General features: G+C 34.7%; 1 long non-coding RNA gene across 2 annotated transcripts; it reads right to left on the bottom strand.

Moving 5' to 3' along the window:
• Window positions 1-388: 388 nt before the first annotated feature.
• On the bottom strand, window positions 389-8,332 carry LOC132278766 (uncharacterized). Of its 2 annotated transcripts, none has more exons than XR_009471114.1 (3): window positions 7,942-8,332; window positions 2,699-5,715; window positions 389-578 (listed from the first exon to the last, which is right to left on the bottom strand). It is a non-coding gene; the product is annotated as an uncharacterized LOC132278766 (long non-coding RNA). The 2 variants fall into 2 exon arrangements; XR_009471115.1 differs by having other exon boundaries at window positions 2,734-5,715.
• Window positions 8,333-12,299: the final 3,967 nt, after the last annotated feature.

Raw genomic sequence — 12,299 nt, 5'->3', positions numbered from 1 at the left:
TTAGAACTTGATTCCTCCTTCACTACTTGGAATTTTTGGAAGCCGTTTACGGCAATTCGAAGAGCTTGGCGAGACCTTCACGTTGATGTAAACAATTTCTTGTTTGGCTAAGCTTGCAATTTCGAAATTCTAGGGTATTATCACGACAGTAGACCGTAATCCAGGTTGTGAACATAAAACAGAATAAAGAAATACTCATATTCAGAAACGTCTGACCGAGCCCTGCAACAGTGTCCAAAAATTTTAGATAAAACTTTAATACTCAAGGATGATAATTAAAAAAATCCCTTGGTTTCAAAAGTCATGCTAAATAAAGTACCCTATCCTAACACACACACACAAAATCCATTTCCCTGTCCACACATTGTCTAAAAATATAAAAGTAGGCTTCATACGTAAAACCCCATAATACTTTAATTACAATAATTAAACAAAATCTGTTTGGAAGAATATTTATAAATATACATGTTGGTTTCAAAATATACATTCTCTATTTACACAAAGATATACAACAAAATAAAACCCAACATCCGTCCATAGCTGTGGAGGAATGCCCTCCACGACCTCTTGTCCATAACCTGAAAAAAATGTATGTATAATAGGAATGAGCAACCTCAGTTCAGCAGGAAATGCCTAACCACCACTCCTTAATACCCCCATGAATCCAAACAAAGAATAGGAATCAGAAACGGAGTCATGCAAATCCGAGGAAAAAAATAATTATCACATCATCATGTTGTCTCATAAAACAGTCAATACAGAAGAATATGAAGTACTATGTACATAGAGTCTAAACCATTTCCCTTATTACAACTTTCTATACAAGGAATCACATTTCTCATTATCACAACCATCAGTCTAAAGGAATGCCCCTATACCGTGAAAAGACTATCCCTTTATTAATACCTAAGGAACCTTTTAGTATTAATGATTTACTGCATCTAGACAAAAGGATAACTATTCATGTCTAATCATAACCACAAACTGAGAATATCCATCTCGATTACTCCATAATTACCACATTCTTTCCAATAAATTTCTTAGCTAGTACTATGTCATGAACGGATATGCCATGCAATGGTTGTAATGTCATGCGATGTCGCTCCCCATTATTCCAAAACCATTTCCATCATCATTTTCAAACCGTTATTGAACCCGTCCCATGGCAACTCCATGGCGGCACGAGAGGAGGATTGGCCACAGTCCCTGACGCATAGCAACTCCATGGCGTCATTTGGGGCCTAGGTAATACAACCACACAAGGGCGATTTCCCTAGTTCCCTCTAGACCTCACTAACGCCGCGGTCCCTAGGCAACACCTAGGCGGCCGGGTTTTTCACAAAATCCTTTTCAAAATTCATTCCCAAAAATTCATATCATTTCTTTCAAATCAATTTTTCCCATTCTTTCCCAATGATATGCATGAATGTCACATGCTTCACAATATTATAATACCACATCATTACTCACATCAAAAACATATTCTATGGACATATGTTTCAAGGACAATATATCATTCAATTTTTGAACACTATTACAATACCAAACTTATAACAAAACAGCCGATAATTGAAGTGAACTAAATATATAATTTCCAGCTTGTCAAACAATAACAATACAACCATTGTGATTGCTAGAATTTCAGTTTTAGGCACACAAACACCAACAACATTTTAAAAGCTCAAATTCTATATTTAAAACACATAACACATCATTTCTGTCTAAGTTACAAAATTTCTGATTTTTATAACACAACATACTTGTAAAGAAAGCCTAATTCAAGTCATATGGTGGTTCAATTTAAAAGATTTAGTTCACAAGGAAACAAAGAGTGTGAGGGTTAAAACAACTCCTACTAGTTGTTAACAATTCATACGCAGCTTGTTACCTCCATCTTTGAAAATTCATAACAATTTCAATTCTAAATCAAATTGAGTGATTCCAAAGCCTAATGAAAGCTTAAACAATGTACTTTGAATGTGTCTATTTAGTTTAACAAAATCCCTTCCCAATTGGAACAGTTTTGACCCATAAATTCGAAATAAATGCTGCCCAGAAAACTGATTTTCAGCCCGTTGCTTCCAACTTTGAAAAATCATAAAAAATTCAATTCTTATCCAAATTGAGTGAATCCAAAGGCTAATGAAAGCTTAAACAATGTACTTTGAATTTGTCAATTTAGTTTAACAAAATCCCTTCCCAATTGGAACAGTTTTGACCCATAAATTTGGAATAAATGCTGCCCAGAAAACTGATTTTCAGCCTGTTGCTTCCAACTTTGAAAAATCATAAAAAATTCAATTCTCATCCAAATTGAGTGAATCTAAAGCCCATTGAAATTTTAAAGACTATATTTTCAAGATAAAATCTTACTTCACCAACATCCCTTACCATTTAAATAAGGTTTGATGAGAAAACTCGGAAAAAAAATCTGCCCCAACTCAGAATTTCCAGCAAGAACACTATAACTTCAAAAATTCGTAATAAATTCATTTCTTAGCCAATTTAAATGAAACCAATTCTCAATGAAAGATAATTAACTATACTATCATAATATCAAATTATCTCTAAAAGATAAATTACAAATTTACATGAATTTGAGCAAAACAATAGCATGTAATTTCAGCCAAACAGTTTCAAATTGCTTCAGTTTCATTTTTATACATTTTACAACTTAAATTGAAAGAGATTAACTCACTAAAGGCAAAGGAATTGAGGCTTAGACAATCCAACCTCAAGGGAGTTCAAACCCTAGGAACAAAGACCTCCAAGCTATTCCAAGGATAGATCCAACCCACCAACAAGATGATGAAGATGAAGAACTCTCCATTGAAGCACAACTAAGATCCTCCTTTTTTCAAGGCACTTTCTGAAACCTATGGATTAAAGAATGACCACATATACTATATCAATGGAAACCTCATTCCCTCTAGGTCATTTTTCATTCACACCTCAACATCAAACTCTCACTACAAGTCTCTCTAAATGGTGCTTCAAAAACCCCTCTAATGGAGGACGAAATTGGTTAAAGGAAGAAGAAAATGGAATTAACATGAGGAACCCATCAGCTGAAGCTCTCTTCTACGTGATGAGTCATACCGATTGTGGCTAGAAACTTGCCAAGTGCATGCTTAAGAGTCAAACTCATAAAGGGTCAAAAGGTGGACCAAGGAAATAACCAAAATGCCCCCACCTCTTCATTAAACTACAACCTTGCTAGCACATAATCAAATGACCAATCCACCCTCATGAATTTTTTAAATGACATCCAAAATAATTATTTTTCAATTAGGAAAATAATTCAAAATCCAAAAAATTCCGGCGTGGGACCCACACGAGTCACTCGGCCCGAAAATTCATAAACTGTCCAAACGGTTCAACTAGCATATCCATACTTTCCAAACTCCATGAAACACTCTAAATCACTATAAAACCTTCGTGACATGCAATCCCAAACACACGTAACCCGAGGTAATGAAATAATCACTTATGCCAAAACGAGAAATGCCCAGGAAAAAAATGAAAAAGTGATAGACATCACAGTCTACCCTTCTTAAAAAGATTTCATCCTCGAAATCTACCCCCCTTAAAAAGAAAAGATGATGTGCCTATCACACTCACAGAACTCACCAAGAACTTTAACCAGCATCACCACACAATCTGCAAAGCCTATGGATTCACATCATACAACAATACAACAACCTATAAAATCACCTCCAACTCTCCATATACTAACGAGGAAAAGTGGACACAAACTCTCTTGATAAAATGCATCTACTATCAACTGACTCTAATATGCGAATCTAAAGCCTGACAAGTCTGTGCCCTCAAGCAATAATGGATTTAAATCCCACAAAACCGAGCTAACACAAATCATAACTTTCAAGATACTCATAACATCATTCCTGACGTCTACTCTTATCACCAGTTAAGGTAAAATCAATCTCTAGCATCAATCAATCCTTATTAACAACCGGTATTCAACCGAAATGCAAGTCAATTAAATGATAACCCAAAATATCACCATATTACTCTATTATCGTCGCCATCCTTATCCATATTCCAACCAAGGAATTCATAATCATGGCATTTTATAAAATTAAGAAATCCATAACACAATCCCTGTCACGAATACCAATGTGGCAATCCACCAATCCAGTATAACACCAATGAAATACTGTCAATCCTCAACCATCATAATCATTAAAGAATACACCTTACCATGATCTATTAGTCTAACTAGCGACTAGTGTCTGTCAACATATACTCATAAGAACGGTAGCCTCGTCGGCGTCTAGAGCCCGCCCACACATACTCGTCAGTATGGTAGCATAGTTGGCAACTATCGCCCGCCCACAATGTCCTTATATGTAATGTGGCATCACCAGTGCCTAATACAGTCCCATAGCATACCATTTTCCTGAGACAACTATGACGTCTCCTAAAACCGTAAGTGTCTCCTATGACACACCAATCGTCATCCTTGTCAGTGTCTTGATATTACGTTTAAAGCTGAGTATGGTCCACAATGTCCGGCCGGTCCATTTGGCCATCCCATACCCAAACAACAATTACATTGTCACTGACCCACTTTTAATAAATCCCAAGTCACTAAGACTCAATTCTAATATCAACTGCTATCAAAACTTTTCTAACATCAAGATCCAGCTCTGGACTCTTTACCACTAATCACATCTGAACGTTCCGTTATTACCTGCATGAAACACCCACATATGCTAAACACTAATCAGTGCACATCAAAACTATATCCTCATTGGTAGAACCTCACAATACCAGCTAAGTCGTGTCCAATGAGGACATCAGACAACGATGCAAAATGCCATGATACCCACACATACTTATGCTGATAAGCCATCCACAAACAACAACGCTACTAGCGTCAGTCCTACCACTTATTTCCCAGACCTCTAAGTGCCTGACCTTTCTTACGAGATGACATACTATAGCGGAATACAAGTCAATAACAATGACACTATCCACAGTCCCAAACTGACTCACATAGATACAAGTCGTTAAACACATAGCATGCTTCATCTTTAAACAATTAAACAATTATTACGTAAGCACATAAGCATGCTTGCAAAGCCCAAACCAAATAAACACATAGCCACGTAAGCAAGTAGACATGCTTGCAAAACAAAAAAACACATAAGCACGTAAGCATGTGAGACAATACAAACCAAAAAACCCTTAATCGTAGAAAGACCACTACACGTCGTCCCTAGGTTAGACGAACCATGCTCTGATACCACTCTTGTCACGACCCTAGATCGTAATCCAGGTTGTGAACATAAAACAGAACAAAGAAATACTCATATTCAGAAACGTCTGACCAAGCCCTGGAACACTGTCCAAAAATTTTAGATAAAACTTTAATACTCAAGGCTGATAATAAAAAAAATCCCCTGATTTCAAAAGTCATGCTAAATAAAGTACCCTGTCCCAACGCACGCACACAAAATCCATTTCCCTGTCCACCATTATCTGAAAATATAAAAGTAGGCTTCATACGTAAAACCCCATAATCCTTTAATTACAATAATTAAACAAAATATGTTTGGAAGAATATTTATAAATATACATGTTGGTTTCAAAATATACATTCTCTGTTTACACAAAGATATACAACAAAATAAAACCCAGCATCCGTCCCTGGCTGTGGAGGAATGCCCTCTACGACCTCTTGTCCATAACCTGAAAAAAATGTATGTATAATAGGAATGAGCAACCACAGCTCAGCAGGAAATGCCTAACCACCACTCCTTAATACACCCATGAATCCAAACAAAGAATAGGAATCAGAAAAGGAGTCATGCAAATCCGGGGAAAAAAATAATTATCACATCACCATGCTGTCTCACAAAACAGTCAACATAGAAGAATATGAAGTACTATGTATACAGAGTCTAAACCATTTCCCTTATTACAACTTTTTATACAAGGAATCACATTTCTCATTATCACAACCATTAGTCTAAAGGAATGCCCCTGTACCGTGAAAAGATTATCCCTTTATTAATACCTAAGGTACCTTTTAGTATTAATCATTTACTGCACCTAGACAAAATGATAACCACTCATGTCTAATCATAACCACAAACTGAGAATATCCATCTCTATTACTCCATAATTACCACATTCTGTCTAATAAATTTCTTAGCTAGTACTATGCTATGCTGAGAGAAAAATAACCACAATATCACATTTATAAACCAAGTCATGAATGGATATGCCATGCAATGGTTATAATGTCATGCGATGTCGCTCCCCATTTTTCCAAAACCATTTCCATCATCATTTCCAAACCGTTAGTGAACCCATCCCATGGCAACTCCATGGCGGCACGAGAGGAGAATTGGCCACTGTCCCTAACCCATGGCAACTCCATGGCGTCATTTGGGGCCCAGGTAACACAACCACACTAGGGCGATTTCCCGAATCCCCTTTAGGCCTCACTAATGTCGCGGTCCCTAGGCAATTCCTAGGCGGCCGGGTTTTTCACAAAATCCTTTTCAAAATTCATTCCCAAAAATCCATATCATTTCTTTCAAATCAATTTTTCTCATTCTTTCCCAATGATATGCATGAATGTCACATGCTTCATAATATTATAATACCACATCATTACTCACATCAAAAACATATTCTATGGACACACTTTGACAGCAAATTTATCATAGCAGCATGTTTCAAGGACAATATATCATTCAATTTTTGAACACTATTACAACACCAAACTTATAACAAAACATCCCATAATTGAAGTGAACTAAATATATAATTTCCAGCTTGTCAAACAATAACAATACAACCATTGTGATTACTAGAATTTCAGTTTTAGGCACACAAACACCAACAACATTTTAAGAGCTCAAATTCTATATTTAAAACACATAACACATCATTTCTGTCTAAGCTACAAAATTTCAGATTTTTAGTACACAACATACTTGTAAAGAAAGCCTAATTCAAGTCATATGGTGGTTCAATCTAAAAGATTTAGTTCACAAGGAAACAAAGGGTGTGAGGGTTAAAACAACTCCTACTAGTTGTTAATAATTCATACGCAGCTTGTTACCTCCATCTTTGAAAATTCATAACAATTTCAATTCTAAATCAAATTGAGTGATTCCAAAGCCTAATGAAACCTTAACAATGTACTTTAAATGTGTCAATTTATTTTAACAAAATCCCTTCTCAATTGGTACAGTTTTGACCCATAAATTCGAAATAAATGCTGCCCAGAAAACTGATTTTCAGCCTGTTGCTTCCAACTTTGAAAAATCATAAAAAATTTATTTCTCATCCAAATTGAGTGAATCCAAAGCCTAATGAAATCTTAAACAATGTACTTTGAATGTGTCAATTTATTTTAACAAAATCCCTTCCCAATTGGAACAGTTTTGACCCATAAATTCGAAATAAATGCTGCCCAGAAAACTGATTTTCAGCCTGTTGCTCCCAACTTTGAAAAATCATAAAAAATTTAATTCTCATCCAAATTGAGTGAATCCAAAGCCCATTGAAATTTTAAAGACTATATTTTCAAGATAAAATCTTACTTTACCAATATCCCTTACCATTTAAATCAGGTTTGATGAGAAAACTCGAAAAAAAATCTGCCCCAACCCAGAATTTCCGGCAAGAACACTATAACTTCAAAAATTTGTAATAAATTCATTTCTCAACCAATTTAAATGAAACCAATTCTCAATGAAATCTAATTAACAATCTTACCATAATATCAAATCATCTCTAAAAAATAAATTACGAATTTACATGAATTTGAGCAAAACAGTAGCATGTAATTTCAGCCAAACAGTTTCAACATGCTTCAGTTTCATTTTTATACACTTTACAACTTAAATTGAAAGAGATTACTCACTAAAGGCAAAGAAATTGAGGGTTAGACAATCCTACCACAAGGGAGTTCAAACCCTAGATACAAACACCTCCAAACTATTCCAAGGATAGCTCGAACCCACCAACAAGATGATGAAGATGAAGAACTCTCCATTGAAGCACAACTAAGATCCTCCTCTTTTCAAGGCACTTTCTGAAACCCATGGATTAAGGAATGACCACATATACTATATCAATGGAAACCTCATTCCCTCTAGGTCATTTTTCATTCACACCTCAACATCAAACTCTCACTACAAGTCTCTCTAAATAGTGCGTCAAAAACCCCTCTAATGGAGGACGAAATTGGTTAAAGGAAGAAGAAAATGGAATTAACATGAGGAACCCATCAGCTGAAGCTCTCTTTTACGTGAGGAGTTATACAGATTGTGGCTAGAAACTTGCCAAGTGCATGCTTAAGTGACAAACTCACAAAGGGTCAAAAGGTGGACCAAGGAAATAACCAAAATGCCCCCACCTCTTCATTAAACTACAACCATGCCATCACATCATCAAATGACCATTCCACCCCCATGAATTTTGTAAATGACATCCAAGATAATTATTTTTCAACTAAGAAAATAATTCAAAATCCAAAAAATTCCGACGTGGGACCCACACGAGTCGCTTGGCCCGAAAATCCATAAACTGTCCAAACAGTTCGACTAGCATATCTGGTGCGACCGAGCGTGTGCACAAAATAATACACAACACTTTAGGTTTAGAAATAATGTCAAGTGGGCACCATATTTTAAGATTTATAAAACCACTAAACACTTATACTATGGAATATGAAGTGAGCATGGATCGTCCCAAGAGATCTAAACAATTATAGGTTTTTCAGAATTGAATTCTACTTTAGTGCTTATGTGATTGCTAAAAAGGTTTGGTTTTGTGATTAGACTAATTTTAAACTTAATAATGCAAATAAAGAGTAGAGTATAAAAGATTGGAAAGAGACTTAGGGTGTAGGATTCACCACTAAGCACATTCCCTAACTCATTAACTTTTAACTAATTGAGGAATAAAAATGTGTAATCTAGAATGTGGCTAATAATTGCAATAAAAAGTATAAACCATCAATTTCAAGCATGAATCAACTACCTAATGACAATTAAACTAAGTGTAGTGTAATTCACCAATTCAAAGCATGATTAATCAATTAAAGTTACCATTTCAACACATATTAATCTAGAGGGTAATGCAATTGTGACAATAAGTATGGATTTCAAGCACTAGTATGGATTGTTTACTTACCTAGGAATTAAATTACAATTAAATTAATTAACTTTAAATTAAACTAACTAAGTCTGAAATTAAACTGTTTAGACAAGACATTAACCTAATTTTGTAGTACAACCCATCTAATAAAAGTAATTTCCATCAAATCAAAACACAATTACATCTAATTAATACAATGTATAGCCATCACAAGATTCAAGTCACAAAGAAATCAAGTATAGAAATTCAATATCATTCAAAAACATATAAGACATATGAAATTGACATAGACAATCAAATGAAAGAATTAATATATATATATCAAGGTTATAACATAAATTACACAAATTAATCCCCAAAAGTCAAGAGTTAAGAATTAGGTTACATGCTTAGGGTTTATCCAACCCTAGGTTGAAGAATCAGCTGCTCATGGTTGATAGATGCAAGATGTCAACAAGCCCCATTCTTTGATTCATCTGGCTCCTCTTCTTCTTCTCTGAGCTTTTCTCAAGAACCCTAGCTTTTTCTATTCGTGTTTTCCAGAGAGAATAAAAATATCGATACAGAATAATATAAAAAAAACTTTTAATAAAAAAAAACTTAATAATAAAATAATCAAACTCTCTCCTAAATAAAATAAAAACTAACCATAAACTAATGGCTCACTGGGCCTTAAGTAATAACCCTATTAAAGCCCAATAGTTCACAAAATAAGTCCAAACAATAAGAAAAATCTGTAATGTTGCCAAGTCCTGGGATTGATCCCCCACCCTAGGGGATCGATCCCCCCAAAGTTGGAAATTTCCTTTAAGCCTTATTTAGCTCCATTTTGGCTTCGGGCTAATTGATTTGCTTCTTCATCTTTGGGAACATCATCAAAGGCCCGAGATTGAACGCTTTCGAAGAATAAACACACTATACGAGCAATGGGCTACGACCTCTTTTTATCATTTTCTGAACTTTTTCTGAATATCTTTGCTTGACTTCAAAAAGGCTTTAATGGACCGTTCTTAGCTCATTTTAACTTTATTGCCCCTGAAATACATATAAACATAAATTAGGACTAAAACATGAAATTAAGATAGATGCAAAGACTGAAATACCCTAGCTTAGGTGCTGAAATGTGCAACATTTAAGCACTTATCACGCCCCCAAACTTAGATATTGCTAGTCCCTAGCAATGAACTACAACATGAAAATGAAATAAACATATATACAACTATGAACTAAGAAAACAAATAAAGATAACACCACTTTTGTAGGGATGACGGTTGCATTTAGCATATGCAACAAGCCTTTTAAACCCCTAGGTGACCCTTAGTGGACGAGTGAAGTCTCGTGAGGGTTTTCAGAAATGGTACCCACAAACATCAACAGCTCTTTCTTACTTGAGAAGTAACGACACATATCAAACAAGTGTTGAAAGTAGACTACCTCAAGTATGCAAATTTCTGCCATTTCTAAGCTATTATCAACATTTCAACATCATATAAGCAAAAATGGTCCTCCACACATCAATCAATTAATCATGCAAATTGAATCAATTCTATCATCCTTTTTGAGTGAACCGGCATCAAAATGTGTTGCTATCCTAGCAAATCAAAGTATTGGCATAGCCTTACCATCAAACTAGCATACAGATATAGTACCAAACATCAAGACATTGAATGAACCTTGTTATTCAATCAAACATTCTTTCTTTCTTTTTTATTTATTTATTGATTTCATTTTTTTATTATTATTATTATTATTTTTTTTTTTTATGTATGACCATATGCAATGTCCAAGTTCCTTAAGCTCTCTAATCACCCCATGTAACAAGCGTTAAGCCAACGGCTACCAAACGAAATGGTCTTAGGGCGTTAAGTGTAAAGACACTCCTAAGGGCGTAATGACTCGGAATGGTTAGGCTTCGAACTCAAACTAATCATACATCTTACATTCTTTCCTTGTCTTCCTTTTTAATCAGTTGACATGTTAAAAGAATGCAATTTTTTTTTTTTTTTTTTTTTTTTTTTCTATTCATCACCTTTGGTGAGTGCTTTTATTTCTTTTCTTTACAAGGTCATTTTATCAAGAATGAAAGCTTTCAAAGCATACTAGCTCAATTGGGATAAACCGAGACAACAATCAACTAAGCATGTACTCCACAAATTGAATGCTAGTGTGCGCATGTGCAATGTAGAATTCTAGAATCAACTCTCAAAGCATTTTCAACCAACAAGATGATGTGTACCACAAGAGCAAACATGATATCAAAAATTAAAAATTTACCCCTAAATGGCATCCTAGAGCATACAAGAAGTATTAGACCCTAACAACTTGCTTTTCAAAGGAACTATACTTCAAAAGTTCGAAATCATTGCCAAACACATCTCAAATCTCATCATGCATTTAAAGCTTAACTTAAATAGAATGAATCATGATGACCTTACCCCCAAACTTAAACTGTACATTGTCTTCAATGTGCAATGAGAACAATGAAAAATAATGGAAAGAGTATACCGTGATGGTGAAGTCTATAAAGTCCGGCAATGATCCAATAGGAAAGATGTCTCCCCCAAACTTGAATGCAAAAACATATCTATATAACCATACTAGCAAACTCACATCAAATATCACATGGGATAAACAATTCATACAATTCAAAATAATATATAATACATTGCAAAGAGATATGAGATGAAACCCTTGATAAAATCTGAAAACATTCATAACTAGTCAGAAGGGCATACTAGAAACACATATTTTTTATTTTTGATTTTTTTTTTGATTTTTTTATTTCAAGAATGGGATTGATCTCCCAAATGTTTTTTTTTTTTTTAATGTTTTTTTTTTTTTTTTAGTTATGATACGACCCAAGCATGTCACAAAATAATGCACAACACTTTGGTTTTGGAAATGGTATCAAGCGGGCATCATAGTTTACATTTATAAACCGCTAGACACTTATACTATGCAGTATGAAGTGAGAAGGGATCGAACCTAAGAAACCTTTGGCTTGGATTTAAATAAGACAGTTGGTTTTAACAAGTGATTACCATAAGAGAGAGAAAGAGAGAATAAAATAGATGGTTGGTTGATTAAGCTAGTGAACAATTAAATTAAAATGCAATGAAAATAAACTAAGTTAGAGTTAGGGGTTTAAGAGATAG

The sequence above is a fragment of the Cornus florida genome, unplaced genomic scaffold, assembly GCF_030987335.1.
Source record: "Cornus florida cultivar Cherokee Brave unplaced genomic scaffold, ASM3098733v1 CherokeeBrave_3.0.0_Hap2_Chr10, whole genome shotgun sequence".
NCBI classification, from domain to species: Eukaryota; Viridiplantae; Streptophyta; class Magnoliopsida; order Cornales; family Cornaceae; genus Cornus; species Cornus florida.
The sequence above is the reverse complement of the archived record's forward strand: the minus strand, read 5'-3'. Positions and strand labels throughout refer to the sequence as shown.